The sequence below is a fragment of the Octodon degus genome, unplaced genomic scaffold (genome assembly GCF_000260255.1).
Source record: "Octodon degus isolate 3935 unplaced genomic scaffold, OctDeg1.0 scaffold00009, whole genome shotgun sequence".
Classification (NCBI taxonomy): domain Eukaryota; kingdom Metazoa; phylum Chordata; class Mammalia; order Rodentia; family Octodontidae; genus Octodon; species Octodon degus.
The window spans coordinates 2,467,476-2,479,613 of NW_004524585.1; the positions used below are offsets into that span (position 1 = coordinate 2,467,476).

The 12,138-nt window shown below is 35.5% G+C and overlaps 1 long non-coding RNA gene and 1 pseudogene across 1 annotated transcript in view; one reads left to right on the top strand and one right to left on the bottom strand.

Annotated features, from left to right (window-relative positions):
- The window catches only part of LOC111814396, a 6,062-nt gene extending 908 nt beyond the window's left edge, over positions 1-5,154 (top strand). The window contains exons 2-3 of the long non-coding RNA XR_002819398.1: positions 4,232-4,234; positions 5,046-5,154. This is a non-coding gene — a long non-coding RNA (uncharacterized LOC111814396). The remainder of the gene's footprint in view (positions 1-4,231; positions 4,235-5,045) is intronic.
- A 3,933-nt stretch (positions 5,155-9,087) lies between these two features.
- On the bottom strand, positions 9,088-12,001 carry LOC105741037 (annotated as a pseudogene).
- Positions 12,002-12,138: the final 137 nt, after the last annotated feature.

Consider the following 12,138-nt stretch of genomic DNA (forward strand, 5'->3'; position numbering starts at 1 on the left):
CCCTTGTGCTTGCCAGGGAAGCGCTTATTCCACTGAGCCATCTCCCCGGCCCTAAGAGAAAGTAACTGTATATCCATCCTATTTTGTATATGCAGATACAAAATGGTCATTCATTTATGTCTTCTTGTTTTGTTTAGTTTTGTCAGAGATGGGTATTCCTTTGCCATTTGAATATTGTAGTTTTGTGAATTCAGTAAAATAATACAATATTATCTCCTTTGTCATAGTACTGTAATTTTTCAATATACAGATTTTTTACCTTATTAGATTGATTCATAAGTATGCCATTCTTTTGGATGCTATTGTGAGAAAGGTACTATTTCCCTAAGTTCTTTTTCAGGAATTTGTTGTTTGTATACAGGAATGCTATTAATTTTGAGTGTTGACATTGTATTTAGGTACTCTACTGAATTTTGTTATTAAGTTTAGAAGTCTTTTGTTAGAGTTTTGGGGTCTTCTATGTAGTGTATCATGTCATCTACAGATAATGATAATTTAACTTCTTCTTTCTCTATCCCTTTTTCCCCCATAATTTTATTGAGAAACAAATAGCAATGAGACAGTTTCAAAGCAAATTGGTAGGACAGTTTCGATAATTAACATATTGCATACATTCTTCCTGGTGGTTAATTGTTCTACAAGATGTGGATATGATATCCTATTTACAAACACTGTTAGAACAAATCACTTTATTCATTAAGAGAATGTACCTATATATCTATCCTAACCATTTTGAATACACAGATACAAAATAGACATTCATCTGTATCCCTTTTTTTGTTTAGTTCTGTTATTTGAATATTATAAGTGTGTTAACTCAACAAAATATTCTAAAAGAGTCCAGTAGTCCATAATAGTATTGGGTCTTTTGTTTGACTGGCAATGTCAGAAATTATTGACCTGAGTCCCCTAAAGCTCAACATAACACCATGGCTTTACTTCTTATACTTTATTTTTATAGTTTTGTACTGAATGGTTAAGGCCAAGATAAAGCAGGACCTATGCAATAAGAGTTGTAGCTTTTGGGTCTGATAAGTTCAGTGAAATCCCTTCAGGATTTATCCTGAGATCCTGTACCTCAGATTGTAGAACCTTTGTCAGTGTCAGCCATGTGGATGAGTGACAGACATTGCTTGGCAAATATGCTCTCTGTGAAAGCCTGAAAGAATGTTCTCTCCATGTGACTCTCCTTAGGCACACTCTACATCATTGATCACTTTTCTCTTTGGCCTCATAATTTCCTTGATCAAAAAATTTGGGACACTACCGAGTTATGTGATATTACAGTACAAGTTCTCATATGTCCTGAGTCTTAATTGACCTTGGAAGGCTAGTGCCAAAATGTTGGCTTTCCTTGCAGCCCTCCTTTTTCTCTAATTTTGGTCTGCAAACTTAGGTTGTTAACCATCCAGAAGACAAGTTTATTGTTATTACCATACAACTTAGGCTGTTAAACTTAACCTCACTATCTGTCTGAATATCAAATATCTTAGGCATAATATGGAACAGGTATTTTTCATCAAGTATTGATATGTTGAACTTTAAGTCCATACAGAATATGATGAAATAACATTTATAAATTAAAATATATTTTAAAAATAGACAGAAAGAATTATATACTTCTTATGTTTACACATAAGTCCAAAAATCTAACCATATGCAACCTTGAAGCAGAACAGTCCCACAACATTCCTTTTCCTGCCTCCTGCCTTCATTCACCATCCCCTTCTTTTTGAACAATCATCTACCCGACAGACATACAGCAGCAACTGACATATCATGACAAGTAGCCCATATTCAGAAGACCAGAATGACAGGTACTACAAGAATGAACCTACTGTTTTTTCTTTTCTATCCATATTCCTTTTATTTCTCTCTTGTTCAATTGCTGTATCTACTGTTTCCAGATCTGTTTTGACTAGGAGTAGTGACAGTGGATATCCTTATTTTGTTCTTGATATTAAAGTGAAAGCTTTCAGTTTTTGTCCATTTAGTATGCTATTGGGTGCTGATTTATCATAGATGGCTTGTATCAGATTGAGGTAAAGACCATCTATTCCAATTTACTGTAGTTTTTTTTTTTATCATGAATAAGTATTGGGTTTTGTCAAAGTCTTTTTCTGAATTTACAGAGATGATCATGTGGTCTTTGTCTTTGACTCTGTTGGTATGATGTATTAAGTTTATTGATTCATTTGTTCTGAACCATCCATGTATCCCTGAGATGAATCCTACTTGGTCAGATTGCATGATTTTCTTCATTCTGTTCATTAGTATCTTAATGAAGATTTTTGCATACAGGTTCATTAGGGAGAGTGCCCTTTTGTTTCAGTATCAGGGTAATTCTTGCTTCCATGAATAAATTTGGAAGAACTGCTTCCCTTTCAATTTCATTAAAGAGTTTGAGAAGTACTGGCTTTAAATCTACTCTACATTTCTTGTATAATTCAGCCATAAATCTGTCAGGACTTGGGCTTTTCTTTGTTGGTGAGTTTTTAATTGCATTTTCAATTTCATTAGCTTCTTTTGAGTTATCTAGAATTTTTAATATCTCTTGATTCAGCTTAGGTAATTTGCATATTTTAGGAACCTACCTACTTCTTCTGTGTTTTCCATCCTGTGCAAGTAAAGATTTTAAAGTAGGTATTGATAATCATCTGAATTTCTGTAGAATCTAGTGATTTTTTATTGTTTTCATTTCTTATTGCATGAACTTGAATTTTCTCTTTCCTTTTTTAAATGTATTTAGTACAGGATCTATGGGATCTCATAGACCCTGCACAGATTGGACTCATAGTGATCCTCCTGTTTTCAGCCTTCCAAGCGCTGGGAATACAGGTGCGTACCACCATATCCAGTCTCAAGCATTGTCTCAGGGCACCCCGTGGGCGGGGCTGGCATGGCACACCAGGGATTGAACTCCAGCCACTGCACTCTGCCTATGCAGGTGCTTTAGTCCACCAAGCTATCTGGCCAGCCCTAATTTGTTCTTTAATATCATCTGTGATCCATTGGTTGTTCAGGAGGGTGTTACCTAATTTCCATGTGTTTATGCAGTTTCTTTTCACTTTAATTTTCAATTTCATTGCATTGTGGTCTGATAATATGCGTGGGATATTTTCAATTCATTTGCATATTTTAGGCTTTTTAAAATTTTTAAATGTATTTAGTACAGGGTCTATAGGGTCCCACACACAGATCGGACTTGTACTGATCCTTCCTGGTTTTCAGCCTCCCAAGCACTGGGATTACAGATGTGTGCCACCATGCCCTTGTTTCAATCCCTGTCTTACTGCACCCTGAGGGTGGGGCCAGCGTGGCAGGCTGGTGATTGACACCTGGCTCCTTCATCTGCCTAAGCTGGTGCTTTGATCCACTGAGCTATCTGGCCGGTCCTTAAGTTTTATTGGCTGGTATATGGTCTATTTTAGAGAATGTCCCACATAAGTTAAGAAGAATGCATACTCTGATGTTGTTTGGTGGAACACTATGTAAACATCTACTAAATCCATTTGTTGACAGGTTTGGTTCAGTTCTGTTATTTCTTTGTTGATTTATTTTCTAGTTGATCAATTTCTTTGTGACAGTGGGTTTGAAGGTTCCCCATTATAATTTTGTTATTCCTTATTTGATTTTTAAAATATGTTAATATTTGTCTTAGTTACATGTGCCCATATTTGGTGCATATATATTTATGATTGTTGTCTCTTCCTCTTGAAGTTTTCCCCTAACAAGTATGTAGTGACATTCTTTGTTTTATTTGATCTTTCTTGGTTTGAAGTTCACATTGTCTATGAACAGAATAGCTACTCTTACTTTTTTTTCCCCCTGGGTTCTTGTTGCATTAAGTATTGTTTCCTGTCCTTTGATTTTTAAGTCAGTAAGTTTCTTTTTGTGTTTCTTGTATACTGCATATTGTTGAATCTTGTTTCTTGATCCATTCTGCCAATGTTTTCATTAGTGAATTGAGGCAATTTACATTGATGATTAGAACTGATATGTACTGGCTTATCTTTGTCATTTTATTTTCCCGTTGTTGGTTTCTTAGTTTCACTTTCTGTTTAATAGTTTTCCCTGCCTGGTGATTTATTATGATGTGGTTCTTGGAATTGTGGTCATTTTTATGACTGCCTAGACTGTCTTTTAGTATCCTTTGTAGGGTTTGTTTGGTGGTCATGGATTTGTTCAGTTTTTTGTCATGGAAAAATCTTACTACTTTTAATTTTGAAAGATGGTTTTTGCAGGTACATCAATCCGGGTTGGAAGTTGTTTTCTTTTAGAACTTGAACTATTTTACTCCATGTTCTTAGGGTTTGTGTTGAAAAGTCAGCCATGATTCTGGTGGGATTTCCACTATAGGTGATCTATTTCTTTTCTCTTACAGCTTTTAATATTGTGTTTTTGCGATGAATACCTTGGATGTTGATTATTATATGTCTGAATGTAGATTTATTTTGGTAATCTCAATCTCTATATGAGATTACACTTTGTTTTGTGTCTTGTCATTTTGTATTTCAAACAATTTTTTATTTTGTTTTCTCTGTTGTTCCTTGTGTGAGGTTTTATAGTAGGTAGCTGTATCACTAATATCAAGGCCTATCTAACAAAAGACCTTTCTTCAGGGATTCCTTTTGTATGTAGGAGGTTCTTGGTTTGTGTCTGTCAGAAAATCCTACCTTTCCAATTAGAATGGGATGTTGGCTTCTGTTTGGCTCCATCCCCAGTCTTTTGGTGCAAGGCTGTGGTGAAGTTATTTCCCACGGAACTTCCCTGTATTATGACAAAAGTGAGAAAAGCTGATTAACACAGATATGACATCCTAGCTAAAGTAGTACAGTTATTAATAGCAATAGCATGAAGCACTGTTTAGATACTGACAAACTGTTGTAACTATTGATTTTGTATTTTAGACCACAGGAACAAAGTCTTATGTAATAGAACCAATCATAAATTAGGAGCTTCATGTAAAATATTTTCCCTTGGTGGTGTGGTGGGGAAATTTACCATGTGGTAGGAAAATTATGGGAGGATATTGTATAAAACAGTCATGGCTCCATTCATACTTTTTTCTTATTCTTTCAATTGGGATATATAATGTTCAGAGCTCTTGTATTTGGAAGCTGGAAGAAGGGCCTGAACTTTGACATAGTGTCTTGGTTTCACTGTTTTGTTTTTTTTGTTTTTGTTTTTCAAACTAAAGCTATATGAAGCTTGTGGATTAAACAATAAATTTCTAAATTAAAAAAAAAAGGAAATAGAAGCAAGGCTGGTAGACAAAGGATGAGGACACAAGAGTTGGACAACTACAGAAAAGGGCACAAAAGAAAGAATGAAGGAGTAATTGAATGCTTAATGGAACTTGGTCTCTTGGCTTGAGAGGTGGGATTAATTTTCTGTGACTGGAGTTCTCCCCAGTTGTTTAGAAAAGACAGAAAAAAGAAAAAAATGAGCAAGCAAGAAAAAAAAAACAGGACAAGGAAAAAGAAAGATAAAAAAATAAAACAAGATAAAATAAACATTTAAAAGAGGGAGGCAGCCCTACCCACCTGCTTGAGTTCTTTTTTATTAACTTTATTGAAAATCAATAATTACATAGCATATTAAAACTTGTACACAAATATTGAAATGTGAAAGATATAAGATGTAGATACTGAATTTTAGAGAAATATTTCTGAAATGAATATATAGCATGAGATTAATAATAGATTGCACATTATAAATAATTTACAAACTTAAATGAATATAACAATAAAAATTGTTCAAAATAAAAAGAAGAAAGGATTTACATATCAGTTATATAATAGTTCACTCTGTGCCAAAATTGAGAAACTTATATTCGTATAATTAGACTTCTCAAAGTAGAAAGGGGCATGCAATATATATTTTTTAAATTTTTATTTATTTGTGTGTGTGTGTGGCCAGCTCAGTCCACCAGGGGGCGGGGCTGGCTGGCATGTGGTGCTGGGGGATTGAACCACGGTCCCTGTGCTTTGCTGAACTTGTTCTAAGTAGGTGCATTAGACCACTGAGCCATCTCACCAGCCCCGTGCAATAAATATTTAAAGATTTAAAATTTATGAATTTAGTTGAACTTAGAACACAAAATCTTCAAGAAAAATGAACCTTTTGCACAAGAAATTTGAATAAAATCATACCAAGATACAAAAAATGAAATTGTCCAAAACTTATTGTAAAGACAAAAATCATTAAAGCATATATAAAAAAATGATAGCTATGGAAGAACAAAATTAAATAGTATTTTATTCCACATTAGAAAGAAAAAATAAAAGGCCAAGTATGTAACAAACTGGACTAACTAATTTAAAGGACTGAAAAATAAAGATCTGTCCTCTTTGAATTTTATACTTAGCAAACACCTTTGAAGACTAAGCAAACACCTTTGAAGACTAAGAGTAAAATATTTTCCAGTTACGCAAACTCAAAATATTCTAATATCTCCAGATGAAGCATATAGGAAATAACAAAAAGCATAATTCAGAGGGCAAGAGAAGTTGCTGTGTGGTCCTGGATAAAGAATAAAGTTCTCTCAAAATGATAGTTATGCAGGACTATGTAAAATATATTAGTTGAACCCATTTAAAAAGTCATTAATGATTTCAATGAAACAGTATCAAGTATATGTTGGGTTACACACATTTTTTTTTCATGTATATGTGTGTGTGTGTGTGTGTGTGTATGTATAAAAGACAAGGAAGAAGTAATCTAAAGTCAATGGAAAGTGGAAATATACTTTTTAAAGTTTCTAATACTAGGAGAAAATATCACACCACATCTTTTAAATAGATTGTAAGTCAAAGATAAAGTATAAACCTTAAAACAAAAATTGAGTAAGCAATATTCAGAAAATTAAATATTAATTAAAAAATTAAACATTTCAAAACAATTGAACTAAGAAAATTTTTCTTGATAGTAAAGAATTACTAAGAGTAAAACATAAGATAAATACTGAGGACTGGGGAGATAGCTCAGCAAAATAAGTGCTTCCCTGGCAAGTGCAAGGACCTGAGTTCAGTCCCTGGTTCCACCAAACAAACAAACAAACAAACAAACAACAACAACAACAACCACCACCAAAACAGAAAAAAAAGAGAAATACTGGAATGGCAAATAAATGACCAGCACTTCTAACAGTTTGGGAATAGGATATCGCACAAAGTTCTAGTATGTCCTGGACCAGGACAGTGTCAGTGATGCTTACTGGAGGCCTGGTGTCACTTATGGGACTGAGCTACTGCTATTTCCTAGATATCCACCCTGTAGACACAGATAGAATCCTGACCCATAGGGTGCAGGAGAAGACCATTTATAGAGTATGCTAATGGATATTTTGCTGCTTTATGTAAAAGAATAACTGAAAGACTGCTTTTGTATATCTTTTATTCTCTTGTGTTTGTTTGCCCTATTTGGTGCATCCTTTCCATACTAGTTCATGGAGTTGTGGTTATTTTTCTCCCTCTCTAGAACATCTTTTAGTAGTCTGTGTAGGGTTGGCTTTGTCATCATGAGATTCTTTAGTTGTTCTTTGTCATGGAAGTATTTCACTTCGCCATTAAACTTGAAAGGGAGTTTTGCAGGGTATAGTAGTCTGGGTTGGAATTTGTTTTCTTGCAAGACTTGTAGTGCTTTTCCCCATGCTCTTGACTTGATGGATTGTGAAGAGAAATCTGCCATTATTCTGATGGATTTTTCTTTAAATGTGATCTGTTTCTTTTCTTTAGTGGCTTTTAGTATAATATTGCTATGCTGAATTTCTGCGATCTTGATCATTGTATGTCTAGGTGTGTTTTTAATTGGATTGATGTTATTTGGAATTCTGTATGTTTCAGTTACCTGAATGTCAGATTGTTTCTCCATATTTGGGAAGTTTTCTGCTATTACTTCCATACATATTCTTTTTATATCATTTGTATTGACTCCTTCTTTCTCATTAATGCCTATTAGTCTTACATTGTTCATCTTTGCATCGTTTTGCAGATGTTGAATTATTTTTTCCTGCATCCTAGTTGTTTTTAAGAGCTCTTTTCTTACTCTTTCATTAGCTGCAATGGTTTCTTTAAGGTCTGAAAGTTTATTTTCACTTTCATTCAAATGGTTTGCCAGCTTGTGATTGAGGTTTTAATTTCCTCTATTTCACTTTGAATCTGCTTCATACATTCTATTTCTTTCTTATATTGCTTATTGAAGGATTCCGTCATTTTTCTATTCTTTTGCATTTTTTTAAATCAGTGTCTTCTTTAGAATCATTTAGTACTTCTCTCATTATAGTTTTTTTTTTAGCTACTGGGGATTGAACTCAGGCCCTTGCGCTTGCCAGGCAAGTGCTTATTCTACTTAGCTATCTCCCTGGCCCCCTCATTATAGTTATCATAGCTTTTTTTATTTCAGAAATTATTTCTGATCTGATTTCCTTTATATTTTTCTGCAGTTGTTTCTTCCAACGCTATTATTTCAGAGATTTCTGTGATTTCCAATTTCTTCTATGCTAGTGTCTCCTGCATTTGTTCTGGGTGGGCTTGGGGCCTAAGAATGCATTTTGCTTCTTCTCTTTGTCATTTTGTATAGCACTGTCTTTTGACCTTTGGTGTAGAGCTTAGATAGAGTTATTACCTTAGCACCAGGTCTGAATCTATTAAGTTCAAACTTGTCCAGGTGAGTGTGTCTTGGGTCTGGCTGCTGTGCTCCACTTCTTTCTGCTACAGCCCTTGGAGGTGAACCCTCTGTGCCACTCTGACAAGATGTTATGCTCCTGGATCAGCTGGGTGGATCGTGCCTCTAGCCTCTTTGCGGGGAGTTCTGCTGCAGGGTTCCACACAGGACCTTTATGCCGGACCTGGGTTCTGGGTCGAATCAGGAGCTGGCGGGCCTTGGTGTGTGTCACTCACACACCAGGTCTGGGCTCTGGATCCCCACTTGCTTGAGTTCTGTGTTTCTGTCCTTAAGCACAATGTGGGTTCACCTAAGTTACCCCACACCCCGTTGGCTTATATTTTGGACCTTTCCATCATGCTGGTCTTGCCTGTGTGTGTGCCTAGTTGGGGTCCAACTATTTGGCTGGTGTTGCCCTGGTCAAGTGGTCCCACTGATACAGATGTAGGGGCCAGTCACCTGCATTTCTCCATCAGGTCTCATTGCCAAATCCTGAATTTTTCCTGGGCTGGTTGCCTGGCTCCCTTGTGTAGGGGGAGGAGCTGGATGACAATTTTTATCAGCTTCTTGCCCAAAAGCTGCTTGCTAGTGAAGGTTATTTTTCTATTTCTTTCTTGTTTCTATTTTTCTTGTCATGCTTTCTAATAGATCTGTTTTGCCTTCTTTTTGATTTCTCATGTCTGAAAAAGGTAAATATTTCCACACTAACTTTTGTAAGATGATTAAATTGGGGAAGAATCAGAACCATGTTTTAGACTAGCTGGAATTTTTCTCATCTTGTGAAAAATATTTATTTAAATTTTGTTTTGTTAAGTCAAAGTGAGTGGGCAGTTAGTGAGCTTTACCCTTTATTCTATTATTGAGTATTTACTTTCCCTTTGGCAGTTACTTCTTGTTGGCAACAGAGCTTATGTAATGGATTCTATCATCTCTGTCACAACTGAGACTGATCTAGGCAAACTCCTGGTGGTGACCATGTGCCCTGCTCTTGCTTTGTAAAAAAGGAACTTAAATTATGTTTATGTTCTTTAGTTTCAAGCTGTGGACTGTGATGGCTCTTTCTGAGCTCTGCTCCCTTTCACTTCTTCAAACATGTAACTTGATAGTTACCTTTTTGGGCAGCTCTTCCATACATATTTGAAGTTTAAAGTTTTATCTCAACTTTATTTTCACAGGAAGTCAACTTAGTGCTTTTGTTCCTTTTTTTTAAAAAAAATATTTTGAATAGATTCTCAAAATAGTTTGAAGACCTTCTACAAGGTAATTACTTTGAGGGTTTATTAAAAATTTAGATTCTCATGGTCGCCTTTTCACAGGTCTGCTAAACCAGTGGCTCTTAGACTGTCTTCCAAGATGCAAAATTTGTAATCAACATCCATTACAGCCAGAGAAGTTAACAAATAAATAAGATTGGTATGACTTTTAAAATGTTCTTTTCTCCATTAAATGTTTTGCAAAAGTTTGCTTCTTAATACATTTCATAATTTCTGCCCAACTGCCCTATCTTCATATTACTTACTGCTGCACAGAACTAAAGTGCTATATGTGATTGTTTTCTCTTTTCCTTTTCTATAAAAGTCTACATGAGCCTTAATTCCCTTTAAGGGGTATCGGTCTCCATATCATGAACAATTTTTACTTTACTCACTGTCTCAAATTCAAAAAGATTACACATCTTTTTGGTTTGTCTCAATCCCAAATGAGTGATGAGTTCACATATAAATATTGGCAGCTGTTGGAGCTATATCATATATCCAAGTCTCCTGTGTACTCTTGAAAGAACCTGTAAGATTTACTTAATACATATAGCTGGTCTTTATTCTCCTGTGCTGATCATCTGGTGGCCAGCTTACTAAAGCTGTGAAAATGGAGAGACTTTATTAAGAGTGGGTATAATAGCAGTGACTGAGAACTTTAAAAGTAAGGAAGGTGGAATTTTGTGCTTCAGATGTTTTGAGTTTTGTCACATTTGGTTTCCTGTGAGCTGTCCCTTTCATGCTCTTAGAAGTTGACTTCAAAACAGCAACTAATTAAAGGTAGAAAATTTAGTATCTTTTGAACTCGAATACTTCTTTAAAGATCAGAGAGGTAGATGTCCTAGATTTATTTTAAACTGATTTACTTTTAACTCTTTAGCCAAATTCAGCATCATAGTGAGTTACTACTAAACAGTGCTCATGGATATTTTTCTATAAAGGTACATCATAATTTTATTTCTGCATATAACAATAAAATCAGTGTATATTTTCCCTCAGGGTACTTTTTCTAAGACAGGAAAATGATCTGAATGTTAACTGAAAAATATTGAAAAGTCTTGGGGAGAGTACATTATGTGTACAGTTAAGCTTAAAATCTTAGATACCAGAGCTTAATATCAAAATTGTAATCTCTCTCTCTCTCTCTCTCTCTCTCTCTCTCTCTCTCTATATATATATATATATATATATATATATATATATATATATATATATATATATTCATAGTAGGTTTATCCACTAAAAGTGACCGAGACTGGAAATATATTTTAATGAAAGCTTCTTCTTACCAACTTTACTTTTCTTTTTGAGACAGAGTATCACTATGTAGTGTAGGCTGGCCTCAAACTCACAGCAATCCTCCTGCCTCAGTCTCCTGAGTGCTGGGATCACAGGCCTGTACCACCATGCCCAGCTTCCCAAGAACTTTAAATATAATTTGCATTTTAAGTATGATGCTCCATGGCATCAGGACTTGTTTCCTGTTCCACAGGGTTTTTTTCAGGCAAGGTCTTACTTTGTTACTAGGCTGGTCTTGAACTACATAGCCTAGGTCTGTCCTTGAACTTGCAAGGATCCTTCTGGCTCAGCCCCCTGAGTGCTGGGATTCCAGGTGTCCACAGGCTTCAGATGCCACTGTATCACTAACTCCCCGGTACTCTTGAGGCACGTATGAGCCGTGTTCTCTTCTGTGGGAAGTCCTTATGGCAGCTTCAGGGGCTGGATTCTTATGAGATGCTTAACCACTTTCAGTTTTGCATTTGCTGAAGGGATGTTGTTATGAACTTGTGGAGTGTGTGCTTTTTCTAATCCAAGCATATTGATTACATCTTTTTCCCAATATAGTCGTCTTATCATACTTTTTATTCTGATAAGAACATGCAGTTTATGAGGGTGCTGTGGATCCCCACCATACTTTTCATGATCTTCAAGTGAAGGCTGAAACACTTTATCTGGAATTTTTGATTTGGTAACTTTGTGACAAATCCAGTCTGTACCCTTGAGAGATTCCACATGTTTGTCATAGTCTGTAACCTGCCTGGGGGCCTGTGAACCAATGAATGCAAAATCCCTGCCATAGTGTCGTAATTATTTGTTTTCAGAGGTTGTAGGAAGCAAGCAGATCTGCTGGTGAAATGCTCTGGAAATGGACAGTTTCTCCCCTTCTCTGCTGCAGTGCCCACTAAATGTCCAGCCTGAACTTAAAAAAAAATAT